Raw genomic sequence first — 15,711 nt, 5'->3', positions numbered from 1 at the left:
GGCAAAGTTGTTCAGCTTTTCTTAGGAAGCCAGAGTGGTTGAACTTTTTTTTACGAAACCATAGTTGTTGAGCTTTTTTTTGCTTTTATTATTTTTGGTGGGGAGAGATCCCTGAGAGACCAGAGATCTACCAGGAACACTCTGAGATATACGAGTAGATTGTGATCTACCTGTTGGATGTGCCTGATCTAGTCTTGGGTGAAGGGGGGTCAGGAATGCTGTCCAAGAACACTGAATCTACCAGCTGTCCCTCTTCTGGTATTCCCTCTTCTAGCTGTTCTCACCCAGTATTTCCCAGCTTTTGCCCTCTAGACTATGCCCCTCTGCAAACCACTGTTCTAAATCAATACTGTCCTCCTGCACTTGGGAAGGTTCAGGAAAAGGAGGGGTGGCTCCCACCATTCCTCCTCAGTCCAGCCCCTGACACCTGGTTTAGCCAGCCAGTCAGAGCTGTTTCCTGGGTGTAGCCACTGCCACATGCTGACAGCATCTAGGAGCCACAGGTGAGAGCCGAGTGCAGGGTGGGGACCAAAGGTTGCAATTAAGATGATCAAGTACGTGGAGTTGGCAATGCTGACAGGGAAGATCCGGAATCGGTGTGATGAACTGTATCAAAAGGACTGGAGCAAATTTTTATTCTATTTGAAAGAAAATTGTAAACAGTTAAAAATGTTTGTAGGTTTGAGTTGAAATGTTTGGTTGAAAATAAGGAGCTGATACAAGAAGGTGAATGCTAAAAGATAGATATAAGGTAAAAAAGTGGTAATAGAAATGTGAAGAGACTGGTAAAGTTGTGTGGAAGCCAGTTAGAGGGAGGGAAGGAGGTCGATGCTTTATGTAAGCAATGTCTTAAGTTTTGGATTTATGATATGAAAATGTAATGAAATATAGAAAACCTAATAAAAATCATTTTTTAAAAAAACAACATAAGAACATAAGAAGAACCATTTGATTCAACACCCTGTTGTTGCTGCGGCCAACCAGACACCCAAGGGAAGCCTACAGGCAAGACCTGAGAGCAACGAGACTCTCGTCTCCTGGGATTCCTAACAACCAGTAATTTGGAAACATAATGCCTCAAAGAGTGGCAGCAGAACATTTTGTGGTGGTCGTACGGGAGCCCCCGGTCATCTCACAGACTATTGACCCGTCCACCACTAATCCACTGCCACCACCCAGGTCCTCCCCGGTAAATCATTTAGTCTCAGTCAGGTTCTCAAGTTAACAAAGACGAGTGTAGTTTATTGCAGACACAAACAAACTTTAACCGCATTCCAAACCATAGCTGTCAACTTTTCCCTTTTCTTGCGAGGAATCCTATTTGGAATAAGGGAATTTCCCTTTTAAAAAAAGGGAAAGGTTGACAGCTATGTTCCAAACATTGTTACTCTTTACCTTCTTAGTCTTATTTTATCCTGACTCTATCTCTTCTACCTCCCCTCACACTCGAACCCACTGCACCAACTGTCTCTCTATTTCCAACTGCCTGCCAACTGCTTTTCCAACTGCCTTTTCGCAACCAACCAACCAACCAACTACCCACAACCCAAACCTCGAGCTAAGCCCTTTTATAAACAGGTAGGCTCCGCCTCCCGCTTTCCTATTGGCCTACATTTTAACCCTTTCTCTCTCCCCTGTAGAGACATTTTCAAACGAATGGGCAAACGCCACAATAGCCATCATGGCAAGCAGGCACTGTTCACCTTATCTTCCACAAATGTATCTAATCCCCTTTCAATGCCATTGAAGTTGGTAGCCATCATCATTATTCTTGCATTGCAGGGGGTTGGACTAGATGACCCACGGGGTCCCTTCCAACTCTATGATTCTGTGATCTTTTGCGGGAAAGAATTCCACCACTTACAAAATGCTGTGTGAAAAAGCACTTTCTTTTCTCTGCCCTCAATCTTCCAGCATTCAGTTCCGCAGGATGCTCCACAGTTTTAGTGTCGTGAGAGAGAGAGAGAAAAGCAAATTTTTTGTACACTTCTGCTGCCTCTTGCTCAGATTCCAAACATACTTACTAGAAAGCAGCCTCCCTCAGCTTCCATGCAATTTGCTTCTGAGTAAAATATGCTCAGGATTGCATCCCTTTTTTAAAAAAAATATCTTTATTTAAACATTAAAAATTGCACATACTAAAACACATTGCTGTGTTATGGAAGAAAAAGATTACACAAAAAGAAAATAGAAAAGAAGAAAAGGAAAAGTCGAAAAGAGGAGAAAAATAGGAAAAATAGAAAGTTAAAAGAAAAATCTTATAAAATACAGTTTTTTAAGAAATATGAACCATCATTATAAACATATATTTCCAGTAAGAAGTCCTTTTATCTTCACCTTATCGATTTCTGCTCACTACTCTTACTTGCTTATCTATGCCTAATCTCTGGTTTTACTCCCTGACTTATTTAATGACTTCCTTCTACCTCTATGTGGTTCCTAATTTCTCATATCTTAAAATTTCGGCATCCAAATGCAGAAATTTGTATTGCGTTCTAAGTTACCAGCACGTGTGCAGAACTGAAACTCACTCTTCAAAGTTCAGCCGTCACGGCAAGGCTGAGTGTGCCTGTCCTTATCTGGAGTTGCCAGCTGGCAACTAGGACTAGGACTGGATCCAGGCCATCATTTTTCCTGTACAACCCAAGTGCTTGACATTGTGCCAAGTGTCTGATATCCAAAGGTCAGCAAGAAGCATCTGTTCCTACAGAGGCACCAATCTCTTCTTCGCCCCCCAAAAAGTGTAAGTTGCAGAAACCGCTAGAAATCTCTTCCCCAGACAGGAACATTCCTCCTCCTTCTCTTCTTCTTCTTCTTTGCTTGTTCCTGAGCCAAGACATTCTGCCTGTGTGACATTGTGTCTAGCACCTGGGACAGCCAGGGAGCGCTTGCCTGTGTTGCTGAATTCATTTGCCACCTGAACGGCAAAGTACCCTTGCGAGCACAAAGGAAGCTTGCCAAAAACCTCCCATCTGTCAGGGCACCGGTTAGAAATAAAATGTTCTGCTTTTTCCAGCTTCACCTGAACCAGTAGGATTGTGCTGGCATCACTTATACATCTTTGGATTTTCCCCAGGGCAGTTTATATCTCATGCGGCTTTTGGGATCACATTGCGTAAGTATAATGGAGAATATCAGCTTTAATTTAGAGCAAAAACAAAACCCAGACAAGGGTGGAATCTAGCCAAGGCAAGGGGTTGCCATATTTCAAAAAGGGAAAATCCGGACACAAATGTTGCTGGGCTTTTTGTGTGTGCAAAATCTCAAAGAAAATATTAGTTTTTGAGCTATTTCTAATGAAATTCATCAAAATCTACATTTTCCTGGACATTTCAGCAATTTCCCCTGGTCACTGCTTAAGAGGGCCAAATACTGGCTATGTCCAGGAAGTTCCGAACGTATAGCAACCCTAATTAAGTCTCTTGTTCCATCACTGCAAGTATTCCCCTTCTGCAATGAAACATTCTCCCGCTCTCATCCCCTGGATGCAGATCCTTGCTCTGATGGGGCATGGTAGTTGAATACTACCTTCAGCTTCTAAACCCTTATCGGCAGTGCTTTTCCCCCCTAGAAAAATAGGGGCCAGTACTCACCATGAAGTTGATACAGTAAGTGTCACACTTTTTAACAACAACAAAAAGAGGTGCCACTACTGCGTACCCTTGAGTAAAAGGTAAAGGTAAAGGGACCCCTGACAATTAAGTCCAGTCGCGAACGACTCTGGGGTTGAGGCGCTCATCTCACTTCACAGGCCGAGGGAGCTGGCGTACAGCTTCTGGGTCATGTGGCCAGCATGACTAAGCTGCTTTTGGCAAAACCAGAGCAATGCATGGAAACACCGTTTACCTTCCAGAGCGGTACCTATTTATCTACTTGCACTTTGATGTGCTTTCAAACTGCTAGGTTGGCAGGAGCTGGGATGGAGCAACGGGAGCTCACCCCGTCGTGGGGATTTGAACTGCCAACCTTTCGATCGGCAAGTCCAAGCAGCACAGTGGTTTAACCCACGGTGCCACCCACGTAAAAAAAAAGAAAGCACTGCTTGTTGGGCAATGCCTAGTTAAACAGTAATGCAGAAATGATGGTTACAGCAACAGGACTGTTTCATTTCTCTGTGCAATTCCCTACACCTAGACCAAAGGAGGAACAAGGCTGTATTGCTATGGGCACTTACTCGGAAGTAAGCAAAATTGAACACTGGTGGGTAGATTATAAATTAACACAGTTCGGATCATGCCGCAGATTGTGCAAAACAAGCAAACTAGCATAAACATGCTTGCTTTGCATGCCCTGGGCTGAGTCCACTTGCCAGTTCCTGGCTCAAATGTGTTGTTTTAAAACAGGGTTTTAGGCTATGTGTTCTTTGCAGTATATGCTACAATGAGTTATGCAGCAGTTTGTTTAACAAACAAGAGTTTCCTTTAAACCACACCGTGTTCTTCTGCACCCACAGAGCATGGGGTCAGTCCTCACTGAGATTTGGGGAAGGGTCTTCTCCTTAGGAGTTTTCTTCCTCTAACTTTTTTTTTTTAAAAAAAACCCACTCCTGCAAAACCTGAGTTACCTGCACATATGAATGGTGCTGTTTTGACTACATGAAGATCTACGAATAGAGATTAAGGACGCAATTCAAGGCACAAGAAGCTGGCATAAAGCATGCCTCTGTAAATTAAGCTGGCATAAAGCCACACCAGATCCAAAACCCATTCAGTAGTGGGGTGGCTGCTCTGCCTAAGCCCATGGCTGGATTGTTCAGCCAGCTGAGCCCCAGCTGTACAAATTACCCTGGCATATATTCGACTAAGCCAGGGTTGGAGAGCCAACGGCATCCTAAACTGCCAACAACTGTTGCCGTAGGATTGCCCATTTAGGCAGCTGTTTGCACGTATGATAAATATGGCTAGTTCCTTTTACTGTTTGCCTCCAAAACGATGCACTGGGCTTCTAGAGACGAGTTTGTTTGCCCAGATCAAACTTGCAGATCAAGAAAAACAGAAACTGGGCTTCTGGTTGTACATTTGCACACATATACCTTTGCTAATCCTTGAAAGAGAGAGAGAGAGAGAGAGAGAGAGAGAGAGAGAGAGAGAGAGAGATTCCTTTCAAGCCAGCCAAAGCTTCATAATGCTCCATCAGGTCACTGTGTGAGCCAGTCTGGACAAAGCCTCCAAGAACATCTGCTCCCCAAGAGAGAGAGAGATGATTCACTGCTCTATAATGACTTGGCATTTTATGCCTCTCAGATTTATGTGGTCAATAGATCTAAAAAGTGTTAGCCATGTTCCCATAAAATCCTTGACTTATCTCTTACAAGGCTCCCCACTGCCATCCCAACGCCCTTCCGCAGGTCAGCATATTGCTTTGATTCCCTGGTTTTGGCAACACAGGAAAGACGAGCCCTAAAAACTGATTTGCAGGTGGCAAACTGGGGGCTTCTCTCTTTTACAGAATGGGTGGGTGTTTCTCAAAGTTAGACAAAGGCAGGCACTTATCAATTGGCAAACACAACTTTTTAAGTTGAAAAATGAATCCTCTTCTCCCCTCTCATTTTTTGTGCCCACCGTGACTGTACGAGAGCACAGAATATGGGACATTGTGCTCAACTTTGCTTCCTCCCTGACAAGCTAAGCCTTCTTTTTTTAAAAGGAGAGAGAGCAGGTTTCTAGTCCTTATGGATACAAAGCTAGGATTAAAGTTTCCAAAGTAAGAATCAGTAGAGCTCAGTCTGCAAAATTCAGAATTCGTTTGTTCTTGGCAGAGAATTTCAATTTTGAGAGGGGGGGTGAGATACACACAGTACCATATTTTTAGTTTAGTTTAGCACTCCGTACTGCATGAAATCTAGAACATGCTGTTCAATTACACTCTCCACTAAAATAAAGATGGATTCAGTCAGAAGGTATTAGGAAGGTATAGGCCGATAAAGAAACTAAAGTTAAGATACTGACAGGAATATTATCTAAGAAACCATAAACTTGTTAATGGTTATAAAATAAACTTGTTTATTTGGTTCACTTTTAACAACTGTCTGGACTCAGTGTTTTACCCAAGAGTAACGGGTTGGTGGCAGCGGGGAAGCGAGCACAGTGGTGGCACAGGAATCAATAGACTGTTAAACGTCCGGGGACCCTGTGTGATCGCCACAAAGGCTTTCATAACTCCCTCCCAGTTTCTTCTCTTCCAGGCTAAACATACTCAGCTCCCTCAATCGTTCCTCGTACGGCTTGGTTTCCAGACCCTTGATCACCTTGGTCCTGAATCATTAATGGGAAGACATGTACACACCCCTCAAGCAAATCAGGATGAATGCTCATTGTCATATATAACAAATCAGAATAGATGCTTAGTAAAGACCAGACCTCTGTGTGAGCAAGCAAATGAGGACAAATGCTCAAGAAAAGGTCATCTGGAGGGAGCGATGTCGAAAGGAAGCGATTTCCATTCTGACCTCCATTAATCACAACCAGCATTGTTTCTTGGTTTCCACCTTATACTAAGTCCGCTAATTAAAATAAGTTACGTAATTTACATAACTTGCGTTCATTTCAATGTAAAACAAATGTCAAAACAGTGCAAAACAGACTGTCATTAATTACATATCGTTTGCAGAACAGCAATGAAGCAAATGAATACTCATCGTGTTGATTTGACCAATTTCCATTACAGGGAGGAGAGTTTTCCTGGATTACATCCATGAGCTTTTGATGGTGTACCCTAGATGCTAAAAACTGGATTAAAACTGTGATTCTTTGTGAATTTACACACAAGTAAACATGTATTGGCTCACACCTTTGCTGTACAATTTACTGAAACCAAAGAAATGCAAAAGGTAGGTCATAAACAATAAACTGAAAAAAGGATCCCCGCACAGCCTATTAACACATCCTTGTAATAATCAAGTTTGCCTGATAAAAATCTGTGAGGAAAGATTTTCAGCCTACGCTGGACAGAAATTGACTTTGAATGCCTTTCGGAAAAATCATTTACCAGGTTAGTATGTAAGGTTAACAGTCACACGAGAGGTTCCATTTTCACAAGCGCAGCAAAAAGCATAATTACGGACAGATCTGACCTATTTCAGTCAATAATCCATTAATGTACAAGCGAAACCGCAATGAATGTATGGCTCTTTATCAGATTTTGTGTTCCCCCCTCTCCCCGTTCAGTGCTATGGGATTATTAAATTTCCTGAGAAGTCAAACAAAACCCGCTGAAGAAAGTAGTTACCACCAGCCAGGACATCCGAAAGGTCATGAGCTTTAAGCGAAATAGCAACTTAGGTGCCAGGAAAGAACTTGGTTAAGAACCACAGGGGGAGAAAACAAAGCCAGCTGCTCTGGTGATGGTTTGGAAGCCAGGCCATTTCCCAGCAAAACATTTCACTCCCTACTGCAATGGCAAATAGGTTGCATTTGAGCCATGTAAGGGCCAGAGGTTTTTAGACATGCACGGTCAAGAAGACATACGCATGCACACCTTTCCACAATCCATCCAAGAGAGGAAGAAACATTATCACAGTTCAAAGAGGCTGCGCTGTAAGAATTCTAAGGTGTCCTAAATAAAATGCGCGTTCACAGGTGCACAAGGTGAACACCCATAGGTAAAGGTAAAGGGACCCCTGACCATTAGGTCCAGTCGTGGCCGACTCGGGGGTTGCGGCGCTCATCTTGCTTTATTGGCCGAGGGAGCCGGTATACAGCTTCCGGGTCATGTGGCCAGAATGACTAAGCTGCTTCTAGAGAACCAGAGCAGCACACGGAAACACCGTTTACCTTCCCACCAGAGCGGTACCTATTCATCTACCTGCACTTTGACGTGCTTTTGAACTGCTAGGTTGGCAGGAGCAGGGACCGAGAAACGGGAGCTCACCCCGTCAACGGGGATTCGAACCGCTGACCTTCTGATCGGCAAGTCCTAGGCTCTGTGGTTTAACCCACAGCGCCACCCACGTCCCATAAGTGCATAAACCATGTGTCTGAAATAGTACAGAGAACAGTACAGCAGCCAGGTTTAGCCCCTAGTCAACCTCCGAGACACCCTCAAGTCATGAAGCAGGAAATTCCTGATAGTGTTGGCATGCACCCAAGGAAACGGGGGCAATTGGCAGGCCCCCAGCTGGCCCCAGCCCACCGGCCAGTGTGCCGGGCGAACTCTGGTCCTTGGTGCAGCATTAAACTGTGACCCAGGCTTTAGAAGACTGAGCACACTATCCAGCAGAGAAAATACTGTGCAGACAGCAGTGGCACGAGAGGCTGTGTGAGCATATTTACAAGCAGGTTCTATTAAGAGTAGATCAGGATAAAAGGAAACATGTCTGATCTCCTTCGTGTCCAAAGCAAAACAGAAAGCTATACACAAAGTTCCCAGCATACTGTGCTGGAATGTAAACAGACATGTGACATGCAACAATTCCACATGTCTGTTCCTTAAGGTGGAAAGGAATTCTCAACAGATAGGTCCCTCACACTCTGCAAACCAGATTACAAGTATCTGTTGAATGCCCATGGTGAACTGTGAAAAGAGCAGGTATCTGTGTATGAATGAAACAAGTTATTGACAATGGATTCTAGAGTCAAGGCATTCACCAATTCAGAAGGATGCTTCTGACAAGCCACGAAGGACAATTAGCAAGAATTATCAGGCATCTTGACTGACAGGCTTGTAAATATGTTGGAGAAACATGAACTCTGATTTACATGTACAACGCATGCTGTGGTGCGTCTGTGACATTTTGGGGGAGGTCTTTCTGTGACAAGGCAGGGTTTAAAAATTCTAACATGCTTTTGTTCTGGGCTCCTGTTCATCTCTTTGCACAGGGAGGTGGACTCTATTGCAACAGACCAATAATGATCAACAGCTTGCCATGCTTCCTTGATAGCCTCCTTTTGCATCTCTGACTGATAGCGCACCTCAAGGGAAGGGGGGTTGGGCTGTAAATGCCAACCTCAATTTCCCTACAACAGCTGGTAAGGGGTATGGTCTGGGAAGAGGTCCAAGGGCCAGACAGAGATGCCTAAAGGACGGCACTCAGCTCCTGGACTTTTGAAGTTCCTCACCTCTGGTTTAACACTTTTTTCCAAGGGGGAACTCACAGGTGGGTTCCAGCACCTCTCAGGTGGGTACCACTGCCATTTTAAGAGAAAGAGGGAGGTGTTCGTGGTGAGTTCCAGAACCTCTTTTTCTAGAAAAAATAGCACTGATTAACACCTAGTCCCTTCCTGGCTCTTCCTGGCCTTCTGGCTGTTCCCTCACTGTGAGAAGTGAGGTTACAGGGAACCAGGCAGAGGGCCTTCTCGGTAGTGGCACCCGCCCTGTGGAACACCCTCCCGTCAGATGTCAAGGAAATTAACAACTATCTGACTTTTAGAAGACATCTGAAGGCAGCCCTCTTTAGGGAAGTTTTTAATGTTTGATGTTTTAGTGTGTTTTTTATATTCTGTTGGGAGCCACCCAGTGGACGGGGTATAAATTATTATTATTATTATTATTATTATTATTATTATTATTATTATTATTATTATTATTATCCTCTGGCCTTCCTGTAAAGAGTAGAAGCTTTCACTCCCCTTTTTCAATTAACCATGGTTTGTCATGCTTTTAAAATCCATCAAACTGTGGTTAGCTTTAACTATGACTTATGAAACAAACCATAGTCAAGACTACCAGAGTTTAAGGGACAGACGCAATGCTAAACTGAAATTAGAAGTGAAGCTTTCAAACTCCACACAACCACACTGGAGGCAGGGAGAGGAGGAGGAGGCTTGTGAGTCTGGGTAGAGGTTAGGTTCATCTCCTTATAACAAACCACAGCTTATCATGGCACCCAAATGCAACCCGTAACGTGATCTGGAAAAGCCAACATTTCCCACTCGTTTCTTTGTCCCTCTCCCCTTTCCAATCAAAAGGTTCTCATGCGTTTCTGAAGATCCATGGGGAGAAAACTCAACAAATGTTGTCAGCAGAAATGATGGTGAGATAAGCATTCACAACACACCGTGTGCCAGCAATGCTTTTTTTCCACACTGCCTTCAATTTTGAGAAAATACACAGCCCATTGTCCACCTCCAGGCTTTGAATCTCAGCCAAGCACAGCAAAGGTCCTTTCCAATATAAGTTTGAAATGCAAGCCTACCTCTGGTATTTTGCAGCAAAGAGACAGAACACTTTAGAGTGGAAGGATGCATTTTGCAAAAGTGAAGGGCAACGCTTACCATCAAACAATGCTTAATTTATTGCATGGATCTATCTTGCATTATAAGGGACGCGGGTGGCGCTGTGGGTTAAAGCCTCAGCACCTAGGACTTGCCGATCGAAAGGTCGGCGGTTCGAATCCCCGCGGCGGGGTGCGCTCCCGTTGCTCGGTCCCAGCGCCTGCCAACCTAGCAGTTCGAAAGCACCCCCGGGTGCAAGTAGATAAATAGGGACCGCTTACTAACGGGAAGGTAAACGGCGTTCCGTGTGCGGCTCTGGCTCGCCAGATACAGCTTTGTCACGCTGGCCACGTGACCCAGAAGTGTCTGCGGACAGCGCTGGCCCCCGGCCTATAGAGTGAGATGGGCGCACAACCCTAGAGTCTGTCAAGACTGGCCCGTATGGGCAGGGGTACCTTTACCTTTACCTTTTATCTTGCATTATAAGTACGCAGGTGGCGCTGTGGGTTAAACCACAGAGCCTAGGACTTGCCAATCAGAAGGTCGGCTGTTCGAATCCCCATGACGGGGTGAGCTCCCATTGCTCAGCCCCAGCTCCTGCCAACCTAGCAGTTTGAAAGCACATCAAAGTGCAAGTAGATAAATAGGTACCACTCCGGCGGGAAGGTAAACAGCATTTCCGTGCGCTGCTCTGGTTCGCCAGAAGCAGCTTAGTCATGCTGGCCACATGACCCGGAAGCTGTACGCCGGCTCCCTCGGCCAGTAAAGTGAGATGAGCGCCGGAACCCCAGAGTTGTCCGTGACTGGACCTAACAGTCAGGGGTCCCTTTAACTTTATCTTCCATTATAATGTAGCAGGGGTGGGGGGGTAGGGAAAAAAGAAATGCCTGAAGTTTCACCATTTATCTCTCATTCTTTAAATGTCGACTATTAACTTGGCAAAGGACACATCCTCTTTTTAAAAATGAGAGTCATCATAGCGATCCCAGTTAAAAGTAGAAGTCGGAAAATGTGTCCTCCTTTTTGCTCCTCGAAATATGGCAGCCCTACCCATACCTTGTTACTGCAGGCTGAATAAATCCTCTCTTTTCCCACCCTGGTGTGATTATTGACTTGTCATCCCAGCATTGGACTTTTGCCCTCTCAGTGTGGCAGCGCCTGCCTTTTGGACCTTCCTTCCATTATATATCAGACAAGCACATATTTTAAAGACCTTCCTTTTCCAGCAAGGCTTTTAAGTGGAGACATTTGTCTCAGTCAGCAATAATCCCTGTATTGGATTTGAACAGAATTGTGGTGTTGGGGTTGGTTTTTTTTGTTGAATCGCTTCAGGATGTTTCGTGGAAAGCGATTCATAAAAGAAATGAAATGTGTAAAATCATTTGCTTGGGTTTGCAAAACTTGGATTGATTAATAAAAATAATAACAATAGTGATAATAATAGTAATAAAGGTAAAGGTAAAGGTAAAGGTACCCCTGCCTGTATGGGCCAGTCTTGCCATACTCTGGGGTTGTGCGCCCATCTCACTCAAGAGGCCGGGGGCCAGCGCTGTCTGGAGACACTTCCGGGTCACGTGGCTAGCGTGACATCGCTGCTCTGGCGAGCCAGAGCCGCACACGGAACACCGTTTACCTTCCCGCTAGTAAGTGGTCCCTATTTATCTACTTGCACCCGGGGGTGCTTTCGAACTGCTAGGTTGGCAGGCGCTGGGACCGAGCAACGGGAGCACACCCCGCCGCGGGGATTCGAACCGCCGACCTTTCGATCGGCAAGCCCTAGGCGCTGAGGCTTTTACCCACAGCGCCACCCGTGTCCCAATAATAGTAATAGCAGGAATCAAATAATGGGACTTCATTCAATAAAGATACAGCGCATGATCATCCAATCACAGAGCAAACCGCAGTGTTGAAATCTTCAGATAATTACTTTAAAGCGTTAGTCTAATCTGCTTAATAGAGACTAGTCAAATAACTACTCTCCAGGCATGCAGATGACAAGGGGGAGAAAGCAGACAAGGCTATCTTTCTTGTGCTGCTATTTCTACCGTTGCACAGACTGGCATTACAAGAACAGGAGAATTTGCCTGAAAAAGCAGATATGTAGGGTTTTTTGCCAAAGACAGCCGAACCAAAGCGGTGAATGCATGCATGTTTATCTGCAATCACATATCATGAGTCCTCATCCAGAAGCAGTATAGCTATGGATCCCTGCTAAGATAAGACCACTGGTAACAGTTGGCCCTGGAGAATATTGTTGTCGTTTAGTCATGTCCAACTCTTCGTGACCCCATGGGCCAGAGCACTCTCAATTTTACCCATGGACTGCCATCTGTCCATATTTTAATTTGCTCTGAACTAATTTTCAGAGTTGTATTTTAATTAATTTATTGCCTGTTTTTGTGTTCTTTGTATACAGTGGTATCTCGGGATAAGAACTTAATTCGTTCTGGAGGTCCGTTCTTAACCTGAAACTGTTCTTAACCTGAGGTACCACTTTAGCTAATGGGGCCTCCCGCTTCCGCCGCTGTGCGATTTCTGTTCTCATCCTGAAGAAAAGTTCTTAACCTGAGGTACTATTTCTGGGTTAACGGAGTCTATAACCTGAAGCGTATGTAACCCGAGGTACCACTGTACTGTGTTAGTTTTATGATGTTAGTCGCCCTAAGCCGGGCTCCATCTGGGGAGGGCAGGGTACAAATAAAATTTTATTTATTTATTTATTTATTCACTCATTTATTTATTCATTTCAAGAGATGAATTTCCCCAGCCATACCTGGAGATGCCAGGAATCAAACTTCATGTTCTGTACCACAAAGCAACTGCCCTTCCCCAGAAATGCCATCAGGGGTATTTTCCTTCTCCCTGATGGGGCTCGAAACCCCACTGGAAGAAGATTTTGGATTTGATATCCCGCTTTATCACTACCCGAAGGAGTCTCAAAGCGGCTAACATTCTCCTTTCCCTTCCTCTCCCACAACAAACACTCTGTGAGGTGAGTGGGGCTGAGAGACTTCAGAGAAGTGTGACTAGCCCAAGGTCACCCAGCAGCTGCATGTGGAGGAGCGGGGAAGCGAACCCAGTTCCCCAGATTACGAGACCACCGCTCTTAACCACTACACCACACTGGCTCTCCACTGGAGGCTGCAGCAATAGCAGAGATGGAACAGAATTCAAAACAGGTCTTATTAAGCGGGATGTTGCTCATGGGATTGGCTCGCCATCTACACAGCTTCATTTCCTCGATGCTTTTCAGAGGCAGAACCCCCAAACACAGGAGACTTCATTTGCATGATGCGAAACCCTGTGTGTCTGTGTGTGTGTGTGTGTGTGTGTGTGTGTGTGTGTGTGTGTGTGTCCGTGTGTCTGTATATTCACAACCGAGCCGCGTGGCGTGTCTTCGCACTGAATAGTTCTCGCATTTCTAATCAAAATATGCAAATGCTTCTGACGAAGCAGACTGTGGCTTATAAATCTGTTCGTCCCAAAGGTGCAATGGGACACTTCGCACATTTGCTGTTTCTTATTTAGCAGATTAGCAACAGAGAAACATCACGCTGAAGGTATCTCATGTATTGCGTGCAGATAGGCTGGCACTGATAGTCATTTCCGGTGGGGAGGGCCTCTGGGAGACATTGCATGTCACTCCCCTCCTTCTTGCTGTTGCAGGAAAGGGAGGGAATGGAGAAATGCCGAACACATACCTGCCTCATGTTCGAGCGACAAAATGCAAGTTTGACACACAGGATCTGACTCAGAAGGTTGGCAAGTCCCACGCATAAGTACTTCCTTGCTGGTTTAGATCCAAGGCTCATCTAGTTCCCCAGTCTAGGAGCTGCCTCATATCGAGTTCAACGATATGCAGTAGTCTAGTTATCTTCTGCTTGGACTACTGCAATGTGCTCTACGTGAGGCTACCTTTGAAGGTGACTCGGAAACTGCAATTAATCCAGAATGTGGCAGCTAGACTGGTGACTGGGAGTGGCCGCCGAGACCATATAACACCGGTCCTGAAAGATCTTCATTGGCTCCCAGTACGTTTCCGAGCACGATGCAAAGTGTTGGTGCTGACCTTTAAAGCCCTAAACGGCCTTGGTCCTGTATACACTCCCATCATCCAGTCCGGACACTGAGGTCCAGCGCTGAGGGCCTTCTGGAGGTTCCCTCACTACGAGAAGTGAGGTTACAGGGAACCAGGCAGAGGGACTTCTCAGCAGTGGCGCCTGCCCTGTGGAACGCCCTCCAAGCAGATGTCAAGGAAATAAACAACTATTTTACTTTTAAAAGACAACTGAAGACAACTGGCACGGGGTCCGACTGCCTTTTATCTTTGTCAGGGTAGCGGCTGGTCCTGATCCCCCGGCGCCTCACCTCCCTGCCTCACCCAAAGGCGAGCACTCCTCCTGCAAGTACTCAGGTCTCTCCTTCTCTCAGACCTCAGTCTTTGCAGCTCAGGAGACGTCAGTGGGTTACTAGACCCAGGGTCCGCCTCAGCCTCCCCAGACCAAACCGGTAGTGGAGCAGCTGTAAGTGATGGCCCAGCTGAAGGCAATGAGGTAATCCCCACATCTGGAGCCAGGGCAGGCTCAGGCCCCTGACTCGGCCCAGCTGGTGTTTGTTGCAGGGGAACCTGTGCAGACTGGGGCTCTTCAGGATCAGGCCCCAGACTCGGTTCAGATGCCGCCCGAGGCAGAGGATCAGGTGCAGACTGCGACTCCTCTGGTTCCGAGTCTGAGCCCGAGTCCCAGGCCATCACACCCCAGTTGCCCTCATGAAGATGAAGACACAAGCAGGAAACAGAGGGAATGAGAGAATGCTAAACATAAGCTGACCTGCACCCTGAGATCAAAATCTGAGGCCCTTCTTCATGTGAAGTGGGTGTCAACATGATAACAGACCATTTTTGTACTGGTTCCCCACTTGTGGAATGCTTTCCCCAAGGAAACTCTCCTGGCACCTTCATTACATATCTCTAGTCACCAGGAAAGACTTTCTTCTATAACCAGTACTTTGGTCTTTAACTACCTGCACCCTTTTAGAAATGGGTGGGATGCTTTTAATGTATTTTCCCCCCCCCCTCGGATTTAATGTCTCAGGGCGGGGTGTAGTTTGTTTTGGTTGCTTGGTTGTAAGACACTTTGGGTTGCCTTGGGCCAAATAAAGCAACAGACAAATTTTATAAACAAAATAAACCAATCTGCTTTAAAACAAAAACCCCACCAGAATTTTGGCACTTAGGAAGTAGACATGGAAATGCACTCAAAAGTAGGGGAGGAAAAAATAATCCATGGGAAGGCGTATAAACACCATGCAAGTAATTCAGGAGGCATAAAAGGTAAAGGTAAAGGACCCCTGACAGTTAGGTCCAGTCGCGAACAACTCTGGGGTTGCAGTGCTCATCTTGCTTTACTGGCCGAGGGAGCTGATGTTTGTCCACAGACAGTTTTTCCAGGTCATGTGGCCAGCATGACTAAGCCGCTTCTGGGGAAACCAGAGCAGTGCACGGAAACACCATTTACCTTCCCGCCGGAGTGGTACCTATTTATCTACTTGCACTTTGACG

The 15,711-nt window shown here is 45.5% G+C and overlaps 1 protein-coding gene and 1 long non-coding RNA gene across 4 annotated transcripts in view; one reads left to right on the top strand and one right to left on the bottom strand.

The window, feature by feature from the left end:
- The window catches only part of KCNQ3 (potassium voltage-gated channel subfamily Q member 3), a 165,156-nt gene that overhangs the window by 75,283 nt on the left and 74,162 nt on the right, over window positions 1–15,711 (bottom strand). The gene's annotated exons all lie outside the window — the stretch shown is intronic.
- LOC144328664 (uncharacterized) lies at window positions 815–6,621 on the top strand. Of its 2 annotated transcripts, none has more exons than XR_013393850.1 (3): window positions 815–1,578; window positions 3,017–3,115; window positions 6,185–6,621. It is a non-coding gene; the product is annotated as an uncharacterized LOC144328664 (long non-coding RNA). The 2 variants fall into 2 exon arrangements; XR_013393849.1 differs by having other exon boundaries at window positions 6,170–6,621.

The sequence above is a fragment of the Podarcis muralis genome, chromosome 8, assembly GCF_964188315.1.
Source record: "Podarcis muralis chromosome 8, rPodMur119.hap1.1, whole genome shotgun sequence".
Taxonomy (NCBI): domain Eukaryota; kingdom Metazoa; phylum Chordata; class Lepidosauria; order Squamata; family Lacertidae; genus Podarcis; species Podarcis muralis.
Note: the sequence above shows the minus strand (reverse complement) of the source record. Positions and strands in the feature narration are given on the sequence as shown.